This window comes from Vicia villosa, unplaced genomic scaffold (genome assembly GCF_029867415.1).
Source record: "Vicia villosa cultivar HV-30 ecotype Madison, WI unplaced genomic scaffold, Vvil1.0 ctg.000078F_1_1_2_unsc, whole genome shotgun sequence".
NCBI lineage: Eukaryota > Viridiplantae > Streptophyta > Magnoliopsida > Fabales > Fabaceae > Vicia > Vicia villosa.
In genome coordinates, this window is record NW_026705003.1 from 150,095 (window position 1) to 162,166 (window position 12,072).

Here is a 12,072-nt window from a genome sequence, read left to right on the forward strand (position 1 = left end):
TTAAGATCTTTGATTGTTCTTGTTTTTTTCTCCTTAAATCCTACAATAATCACAAGCATGCTTTTCAATCTCATGAGTGCTTGTTTTAGAATTACTCTCCTTCTCACAAAGGATACATGTGATTATCCCCTAGTGGTATAATGTGATCAAATACAAATATATATACTTACACGTATACACACCGCCCGCGCACATATATATATATATATATATATATATATATATATATATATATATATATATATATATATATATATATATATATATATATATATATATATATATATATATATATATATATATATATATATATATATATATATATATATATATATATATATATATATATATATATATATATATATATATATATATATATATATAATATAAAGTATTTAAATATGTCTTCTTTTTATTGAATTTAAATTTATTTTATTGATTTGTTCATTAGTCTTTATCATCAATCTTTGTCCAACCTCACTAATGTTACATGGTCTATAATTTCTTGTAATATTCTTGCATTTGATATTTCTAATTAAACTAGCAGAATACTTGTGCTTATGCACGGATAAATTTATTTAATATAATATAAAATTATTTAGATGTACATGTAAATTTAAAATTAGTTATTTAATTATAAAATAAATAATGATAATATAAATTCAATTGTATTGAATAATTACTAAAAAATAAAAAAATCTCTAAAATGGAGAAAAAAAATTGATATTTGAAATAAAGGCAACGATTCATTAAAATAAAATAGGTATTTTGCTGATAGTGGTCCGTGAAAAAAAGATAAATTTTAATATTTGAAAAATAATAATTTTATGCCTCAATTAAAGATCATTAATAATTAAAATAAAGTAGGTATTTTGATGACCGTGTCCCATGAAAAAAAGAAAAATTTTGACATTTGAAAATCTCAATTGTGTATCAAATAAAGACAATTTTAATTAAAACAAAATAGGTATTTTGCTGATAGTGCCCGTGAGAAAAAGAAAAATTGACTTTTAAAAATAAGAATTGTCTCAAATTAAAACAATTGTCAATTTAAAATAAAATAGGTATTTTGTTGATAGTGCCCGTGAGAAAAAGAAAAATTGACATTTGAATATAAGAATTTTGTGTCTTAAATAAAAACAATTGTCAATTAAAATATTATTTTGTTGATAGTGACTTGTGAGGAAAAAAAAGAAATTTTGACATCTGAAAAATAAGAATTTTGTATTTTAAATATTAAAAATATTAATTAAAATAAAATATGTATTTTTCTGATAATGATCCGTGAGTTGAAAAGTTAGTTGTGTGTGTATTGCTATTTACTAAATGTCAATATTATATATATTTATACAACAATAAATAGTTAATATGAAAATCATATACATATATTATAATTATATATTTTAATATATTAAAAATAATTAGGATAAAATAAAATAATTAGGTAGAAAAGATAAAATGATGAAATGAAAAGAGAAAGAAATATAAAATAAAAATGATTTTAATTTGAAAGAAGAATGAGATGGTGAGTGAATATAATTTAAAATTTGTGAAATGTGTAGGGTATTTAATAGAAATAGTTTAACTTATAAAAAGAGCGAAAATATAATTTAAAATGAGAAAGTGATTTAGTATTGACAAATTTTAATACTTTATTAAATAAAGAGTGATTATATTAATCTTTATGTAAGTATTAATATATCCTTTTTATAGTGCAATTAATTTGAAAGAAAAGGACATTTATGGTAGTTTGATAGCATGTTATTGTAGTTAGTTGATGACTATAACTATATTATCTGCATCTCTACTTACGACCACTCATATATGTACTAAGATCATAAACTCAAAGTGACATGACAGTGCTCACAGCCAAGCCTCTGTGGTTAAGGGGAGGGGGAGGTATAAGAGATCATTTATACTTTAGCATACAAGATAATTATATGTACCTTAACCTTATATAGTTAACTCTTTAGAATTAACTATCCAATAATTGATCAACAGGTCTTTTATCAAGTATTAATGTAGGGGTGTATATATTGATCGGTTTGGGTTGATTTTGATCAAAATTGCAACCCAAATTATATATAGATTATGTTTGATAAAAATAATGATTGAGTGATAAGTTAGTTGATAGTCTATAATTTATAACTGATGGCTGGTAATGATAGTTTATAGCTTATGACGGATAGTTTATAGTGATGACTTATATCTGATACGTGTTAGGTAAAATTAGCGGTTTAATTAATTGATAAATTAAAAAAACATAAAAGACATTTAATATATAATTGTTTTGTTTTAAATTAAAATATATTATAAAGGATAGTAGTGTGTTTTAGTTAAAATAATAGAAAATTTCTTCACCCACCTCCTAACCTTCTTGCCCACCCCTGGTGAATTTACCACAATACCCCTTGTTTCGGAAAAAGGTGTTTTCGGAAATGTATCTCCGAAAACGTGTTTTTTTAATATAAAATATTGATTTCGGAGATGCATCTCCGAAATAAAGTTACTTTTCAGAAAATGTGGTGTTTCGGAAGTTCATCTCCGAACGCACCCCCCTTGGAGGAATTCGGAAATGAACTTCCGAAAGTATGTCTGGACAGAATAAAATGAAAAACAACAACAATTCGCTTTATTTAATCGGGTGAAGATTACAACGATAATATTACATAAAATTAAAGTTACATATTGTTGAACACGGGTAGGTGGGGATGAGAGAGTGGTGGGGAGAAAAAAAGGCTTCCAAATTTCAAAAGGTTTTTTTATTCTTTTAATAAAAATACGTACTACTGTAAGTAACAAATGACGGAGGAGGTGTAACCGGGGCCGGAACATATGACGGAGGAGGTGGATGTCCGGAGGAAGAAGAACCGGAGGTACGTCCACCGCGAGACAAAGGAGCCAATCAATGTAAGCTATAGTTTATCATTATCATCAGGGGACGTCATTACAAAAAATTGGGAAAAAAATCTTATTATTTTTAATCTTGATTTTTTAGAAATGACGTCCCCAGATGATAATGATAAACTATAGCTTACATTGATTGGCTCCTTTGTCTCGCGGTGGACGTACCTCCGGTTCTTCTTCCTCCGAACATCCACCTCCTCCGTCATATGTTCCGACCCCGGTTACCACTTCCAAAAACTAACATGATAAATCCAATACAAAAACACTGTGCGATACAATCCGAAATCAGAACAAAACAAAACAAAACACGTCAAACAAAACAAAAACGTGTTATTCTGCCCGACGAGCGTTACAAAATACACATCAAACAAAATAAAAACACGTTATTCTTCCCGACGAGCGAACTCCTCCGAATGAAGATAATTATACCAATCCTCATCCCACTCAGTATCAGAACCATCAGCGTTGATCACGCCTGAAGGCTGAGCCTGCACGTCCGAGCCATGGACCCCCAGGGGACGAGAAGCAGAACCAGTCAAAAGCTTCTTCTTCTCCTTCACCTCCTTCACCTCCTTCACCTCCTTCACCTCTTTCACCTCCTTCTTTGAAGAACCCTTTCTTCCCTTAGCGCCCTCTTTAGAAGACGCAGTCCTGCGTGCTGGTTGGTTGCCTGACATGTTCCTGTAAACAATTGAAAACGATTAATATGCATAGACAAAATAAAAAACAAAAAAATTTGAACTTCTGATACATTTCGGAAGTTCATTTCCGAAAACTAGGATGGAGGTGTTTTCGGAAATGAACTTCCGAAACACCCCTGCGATGGAGTTTTCTGCAACTTCCATGACAGACCCCTAAACCAAACTTCAAACCAAATCAAAATGCTTCTAAACAACCTAAATACTACTAACAACCTAACCATATATCATTTATGCAATTAAAACCCTAAATAACATGCATTTCAATAATAGATCTAAAAATTTCAAAACTTACAAAGTGTTAGGATTGAGGGCTTTTGAATGTTGTTTAGCAGTGTGATTGGAGCCTTGATGCAGCTTTGGAATTCTGTTTGCACAAATTTTCGCCTTTGCCACTTTTTGTTTTGATTTAGGGTAAATGATTGGGGGAAGGGGAGTGTTTTGATAAATCTGCAGAAATCGCAGTATTTCGGAAATGAACTTCCGAAATAAGTCAATTTTTTCAAAAAAAGACGCTTTCGGAAATGAACTTCCGAAGCAGGGGTATTTTGGAATTTTCGCTGGGGGTGACCCCCATAGGGAGGTGGCCAAAGAAATTTTTAAATAATAAGGATAAAAGTGGAAGAAAAAATGATAAGTTATAAGCTATAAACTAAAACGCTACTTGAAATAGCGTTTAGAAAATAAACTACAAGCTTGTAAAATAAGTTATAAACTTGTGATGAAAAAACTATTACCAAACATATCTTTTATTGTCATATGAACTTATAAGCTACAAGTTATAAGTTATAAGCTCAAAAAATGTCTTGCGAAATAGAACCATAGTATATCAGTTTGACTGAGGTAAAATAAACACCCACAATATTATTTAATTGGCTTAGGTAAAATCGTCTATTTGTAGGTTGAATTGGGTTGGATAGTGAATCATCTGTTTTTCTCCTCTTTTTCTTATATAATTATAAATGACGTGTCATATTTTTTCAAAAAATGTTCAAACTATATTTTTTTTTAAATAGTTTAATCTATTACCTCATATGTTTTAACGATCAAATGTCTAAACATACTATAAAATTTTTAATATGTAAATATTTATAAAAATCAAATTTGCATTATGATAGTACTTAGAATTTCATAAAATATTCAAAAATTACTTACATTAGCATCAAAATAATTCAAGTTTCACATCCTAAATAATTTAAAATTATGACTCACAAAGAAAAAAATTCAAGGACTTAAAATTGAAGCAACCAAGTATACATAAAAGTCATCACTCATCAATTATAAAAAAAAGTCAAGAACATTGTCAGAGTAATACCCACAATTCAAAAAAAAAGACTTGACTTCAACATTAATATCTTCAACTAGACTACAATAATAAAAAATAAATATTAGTTTATATCAATTCATTAGGATACCTAAAAAATATCTAGTAGTTAGTGGTAAAATTTATGGGTTGAATGGGCTGATTAGGTTTTATGGATTGGATACAATTTTAAAATCATCTCAACTCAATTATTTTAAATGATTTTTTATTTTTAGATTGTTTGGAGTCGTTTTGACTGAATTTAGTGAGTTTATCCAATTCATATAAGTCAACTTTAATACATTTCTATAATCTTTTAATTAGAATATAAATGAAAGTCTTCATTATCTTTCTCTCCATTTTAATAGGAATATTGTTAAAGAAAATAGTAAGATAAAGAAAGGATATGAAAGCAACATTTATTGCTATTATAAAATTAATGTGAAATGTTCTTATATTTATAAAATTGACGAAGCTTCTTGCCAGAAGATTAAGCGAATGTGTTTGCTCTTGTCGTGGAGAGAATTGATTCTGAATTAATTAATTTTAATTAAAAGCTAGGTGAATGTAATGTTATAAATTTCAGCATAAAAATTACTTTAAATTCAATCTACAAATTAAAATTTTTTTAGTAAAATTAATTCTGAAGACAAAATCAATTTTATTTTAGAAAAACCGAACATCTAAAAATCATTTCAAAATCGATTATACACTACCAAAATATTATTGTCTCTCGAGAAATTCTTCTTTCTATGCGTAGGAAAAAACCTGACACAGAGTCGATGGTCATTAAAAATGGATTTGGAGAACACATATATGACTGGTTAAAATGTATTTTTATGAACGAAATCTCAAGATATTGGGTTGGCTTTGCTCGGAGCGTTGTTGATGTCATAATAAAATGTATTACTATTCTTAGAATGCAGTTACTTTGGAATGGAATCTCTCTTGATGGTTTATGCAAGAATTGAGTTTATGTCCAAAATAGCTCGACCATTTGCATGGAAAATAGACGTAATATAAAGATATGCTAGATTCGAATCGTACAAGTGATGGTATTTTTTCGAATGCTTCAACTTATAACCTACTTCTAAACTTATAATACATGTTACACCATCTTATGGCGGTCATAGATACCATAAAGATTGAGATGCTTGGTTTGTAAAATTATAGTGCAACATTTGTGGTGGCTTTGGAGTTTGGACTATATTTGGGAAGTTAAGAATAAGTTTGTGTTTGAAAATACATGCACTTAAATGTCGAGTTGAGTGCAAGAAGTTTATCAATATTCCCAATCCCATGAGTACTCATTCTTCGTGTAACATGAATTTTAATGATACTGATTGTTTGACTATTCTTCAGATCTTTGAATATATCTCATGTCTATTAGAGCATCTCCAATGATGCAACCCATTTTTGGGTTCTTTGTGGGACCCATTAATACACTTCATCTATAAGCAACTCATCCAATTTTCACTCCAATGGTGAAACTCTATATAACTCATATTGGATCCCACAACTTTGCTTTATATATTAATATTTTATTCAACTAAAGTGTTAAAAAAAGAGAAAAAAAAGAAATAGTTGTTGTTGAAAGGCAATTTTAATTTTATTACAATTTTATTCCAAAGAGACGTTGCACGACATTGCAACAGTTGGCCAGGTTGGCCAACTCCAATGGCTGGAAAACAGAATAATATGTTTGCCACGCTGGAGGACTTTAGAAAAATCTCCCATTGGAGACACTCTTAGGAGACGAAACGAGAGGCGGATGCTTTGGCTAAATTTGGTTTGGATGAGACAAACCGAGTTACATTGTCCACATATGTGATTGATGCTCTACCAATATATTCTACGATTACAACAAATAGAATGATTCCTATAAAGTGTGTGATGAGAAAGTGAAAACTCCATGAAAGAAGAGAAAGAAAAGCTTAGGGAAGAAGAAGAACTATTGTATTATTCAACTTAAACCAATGATTACATGATCTTATGATTATACAGGCTACACAATAGTAGCTTGTTAGTTAAGCAACACTTAACCACCACTAAATGCTATAACAGAATGGTAAGTTAGTTATAACTAACTTATACTAATTGTTTTATTGTGTAACAAGTCACCTATTATAACTTTGATAAATACATGAAAGATCACTTTTATTGTTCCAATGTTTCTTCATTTTGATCATTCAACACCCTCCCACAAGCATGACCATGATATATGTCGATCATGTCAAGCTTGGATGTAAAAGCCACAAACTTTGGTGGAGGTAAGGCCTTTGTAAGGAAGCCAGACAGTTGTTCATGTGTAGATATTGGTAGCAAGTTTAAGATATTTTTCTGCAGCTTTCTCTCACAAAATGCCAATCAATGTCTAAATGTTTTGTTCTCATGAATAATTAGATTTGAAGCTATGTGATTGGCACTGTGAGAATCACAATATTTCATTGGTTGTTTCCTGCATACAATGTTCAGATCCTTCAACAAATATAAGAGCCATTGTAGCTCACATGCTGCAGTAGATAATGCTTTGTACTCTACTTCCAAGGAGTATCTCGATATGGTCTGCTGCTTCTTTGCTTTCCATGACACAAGATATTTTCCTAAAAAGAATAAAAATCTTGTTGTGGAACTTCTTGAATAAAAACAACCTGCCCAGACAGCCTCTACATAACCTATGATTTGTGTTTAAAGAGTTTCTAGGAAACATGATTCCTTTCCCAGGGTTATGTTTTAAGTATCTTACAATGCTGCATGCAGCTTTGGAGTGATTTGTGGTAGGTGAGTTCAAAATCTTGCTTAGTTGTTGAGTGGCAAGAGTAATATCAGGTTGAGTAGTGTTGAGATATATGCGTTTGCCAATGAGTCTTCTATAAGCTGAAATGTCTTCAAGAGGTTGGCTATAATCTTGATGAACTTTTGTAGAAGGATCAAGGGGTGTGCTAGCGGGTTTTGATCCAAGGAGCTCAAATGAGGAAAGAAGATCCAAGTAGTCCTTTTTTTGGGAAATGCATATGCCTGCTTGTGAGTGAGCCACTTCAATTCCTAGAAAATATTTAAGTGTGCCAAGGTCTTTGATTTTGAAGTTTGTGTCAAGAATTCCTTTGATACGAGTGAACTCTTCAAGGGAGGTGCGGACAATGATGATATCATCAACATATACTAAAAGAGATATGAAACGATCCATGTGTTGAAGGGAGGATATTGAATAATCTAATGTTAATTGATGGAAACCTTCTTTTCTTGGAGAAGAAGTTGAGTCAGTTTTTTATACCATTTTTGTCTAGCCCGTTTCAAGCCATACAAACTCTTTTGAAGTTTGCATACCTGATGTGGTTTGGCTATGACATCAAATGGTATGTTTATATACAAGTTGTTGCACCCCAAAATTTGCCCTCTTTCTCCGTGCTATAAGTTATGAATGGCGTTTATTTCGTCGTTCGAAAATCAAAAGGAAAATTATAAAGAGTTTCTTATGCATGATGTGTGCGGTCGTTAATTCACTGAGATTCATTGGATTTCATGTCAAGGTGTTCTTATGTGCTTCAATTGCTATCTTCTTCAAGGATTCCTTAAGGCAATATTGTCATGTTGGATTGCAGTCGAATGCGAATTATGGCATAAAAAGTGAAACGACGATCAAGGTTGTTGTTCGTTGCTTTTAATGCAAGTAATTTGGTACATTGATTGAGTTATGATCTCGGTGAAGTGAAGTTCATTCAAGTGAGGTTTTGGGTTTGTTATAATTCAAAGATTGGATTGAGATTTTTTAAGGTGTGCTGAGATGGAAAATTAATTCGCTTTGGTTTGATTGGTATGCAATCTACCAGGTCAAAAATTCATTATAATGTGCGTTCAAAATGCATTTAGAGAAAGAAGATTTTGTTCATCGTTATTTCCGAAACCAATTCCATACAAAAACCATTACAAAAATTATGAAAATAAAAGTTCATATCCAAAGTCCATGTGTACATGTTTGATTACAAAAAGAGAAGTCAAAGCCCATTACAACAAAGGCCTTACAGGAAAAATTAACAAATCTCTTCAAGAAATGTGCAGCAATCCTTATCAAAGCCAAACCGGTTTACCTGCATAGTTCAAAGAAAACCAAACCGGTTTACCAATTGATTCAGGGGCAAATCAGAGGAAAAAAAGCTCAGCAGAAGAGAAATCGAAAAAAAAAAGGAAAAAAGGATTAATAACAGAAAATCTTGACAAAATCAGGGAACCTCTCCAACCTTCTTTAACAACTTTCACCGATTCTGACCTTGAACCTCATCTTTCTCACTTCACAATTCAGTTTCTTCAGAAAACCTCATAACAGAAAAATAACAAAAACTTCTAACAGAAAAGAAACTCTCTTTCTCTGAACCGTTCTTCATCTTCTTCGATCTGAGTTCTTCACCCTCAATCACCATAACCAGAATTTCAGACCTTCATCATCGTGGTTGTTCAATCTTCCTCTCCCAATTCTCCATCATACCAATCTTCGGAACTTCAAGCGACCTTCAACCGAAATCACCGAACCTCACCTCCAAACTCTTCAATCTCAGAACCTCTCTCTAAGAAGTTTCATCCACGTTCATCATCATCTTTGGATCTTGAACCATCCTCATCAAGAACACATCATAACATCATCATCATCACCGATTGCAATATGCAAGAACGCAGCAACAACACAGCACAGAAAATCCGAAAACATCAACGCACCTGCAATCAATCTTCATCATCGCTCATCATCGAACCTTCATAACCTTCAATCTTCACATCGCTCTTCAACCATCAACATCACGTCAAGAATTCAAAAATCTTCACCGAATCGCTTCAACACGTGCACTTCATACATCTCCAATCTTCACCGATCTGAAATTCACCTCTCGTGATACACCTTCGGCATTAACAGCGCAACGACCTCGCCTTCGTGTCACTTCAACAACAACTGTATAATCACCAACAATTGCAACATTACTATCAATGCAGAAAACGAAAAAATGAAAAAGAAGAGGAGACGATGAATCGCGAGGGAAGTCGGAGTTGAATCGGAGAAGGATGTGAGAGCAAGGCGGAGAGGTCAGATAATTGCGTTGTTCTTAGATTCGACGGAGCTTTCTCGCCGGAGAAGAGCTTTCCGTCCGCCGCCGCGAGTTCGAAAGTGTGGAGAGAGTTGAACGTGAATTGGGAACGTCACAACATGTAAACCTAATCACTTTCCTAATTTTGTTTGTTTTCTAATACTAATATAGATTAAATGTTAATAATAGGTCATTAGTTGATTCATAATTTGCATTAATCTTGGTTCAGTTAGCATATTGTTTAATTTGAAGTAGAATAAAACCTAAATAATTGTCAATGATAATCTGAATCCATGGATCAACAATGCTTGGGCCTTCTCACACGAATTACTGCCGTACACCCCCTGGAAGCCCATATCACCTTTGTTTTTGGTTATTGCTACAAAAAAAACTGAATAAAAACCTCTGTTTGGGCCTCAATCCCCAGGCCCTGCGCCCCCTCTCCTAGCTGCACACTCCAATTATACAATATACCCCCTGACTCCATTAATCCATGTTAGATTTAGGTTTTATTTCACATAGTTTTTTCCTATTTTCTAGGTGATAAAAACAAATAAAATCATGAGTTAATTTTTGTTTAGAATTAGAATTTAATTTCATGTTTCTAGATGATAAAAAATGATAAAACATGTAATATTTTGCTCATTAGAATATAGATGTTTTGTAGATAGTTTTGTTCTATTACTTTAAGATGAAAATGTCACAAAAACAATTTAATCTTGTTAGATTTTTGTTTAGGATTTAATTAGAATTTAATTTCTATTATTTTCTATGGCCGGTGCGCGTTTGTCTTGTTATTACTGATTTGGTTGTTGAGATGTGCGAGGTACTTCGAGAGAGCCTTTGATTGTGATTCGTTTGCTTCGTGTTCCACGTTATTTGTGGGACATGAATTCGATTCCGGTGCGATTGATTTGCATCGTGTTCCACTTTATTTGTGGGACACGAATTTATTCCCGATGCGATTCACCTGATCTCTCATTCATTGAGATGTATATTCCTGTATTGTCTGGATTGTGTTTCTCTTGCAGGTTGCTTATGTGGTTGTGTTTGATACGCACTACATAGCGGTTGTGATTTATTTTCACACCGCATCGCTTTGACGCTTATGCTGGACTCCTGGCTTTGCTGGATGTTAGATTACGTGAAGTTTCTTAGTTCTGCTTGCGTTGCTAGCTCACTGCGGATTTGCTATCCGTTTGGTATCGTTCCCTATTCCCTTTTACTTCTTTCTGTACTTTATCGCTTTCTCGCATCATCCTTTAACATGAGAAGTAGGACCTAGACATGCATCTGGCCAAGTCCTCGAAAGAGGTTCTGTTTTTGTTGGTGTGTTTACATTTGTGCTTTGCGGCAGGAAGTCACGGTGTAATAAGTCCTATATGGCACTCCGTTAAGTCCTCATGGAAGGCACGCGGAAAGGGTTAGCAATCAACCCCCGCCTAGTCTCATCGAGTCTGTTCAGTATGCGCACGCTACGCGTCGCTCGCTTCCGAACATGCACAAGATCTTGTTATCGAGTATGTCAGGAAAAGGGTTCATGTAGCCGGACCCCCGCCTTTCCTATAGCTCGCGTCGCTCGACGTTGATGCTCCGTGTGCACGCACCGTTTTCCTTTACGATCCGTGACGGCTTGGTTGCTGAGAGGGGACCGCCCTCTTGTCTATGGCCCGATCATTTTCGCGAGGTCTAATGCTTGGTTGACTTGGGTTGAGCTGCTCCCCTTGGCTATGGCGGGACCGCTTTTCTACCATTCGGTCTGTACCGTTGGTTTTGTTTGCTTTACGAGCGGAGCTCGTTTGTGTGATATTATTGTTTGCTTTCCCTTTCCCTCGTAGGTTGATAGACTAGTTTAGACTTGTACCCTTTGTATGACAATATTAGGTAGCAAGCTTTCCCCCTTAGCTTAGGTTTTTCCTCATGCATTCTTTAAAACACAAACCACACTCTTTGATTTTCTTTTCTTAAGAGCTTGTTATTTCAGCTCCATTCCCAAGCATAAGTCTCCAAAGGTCGAGCAGCGGAGTGTGAATGTAACTCGTTCACCTAAAAAACACAAAACAAACAGAAATTAGTTAGCCGAGCTACGGTA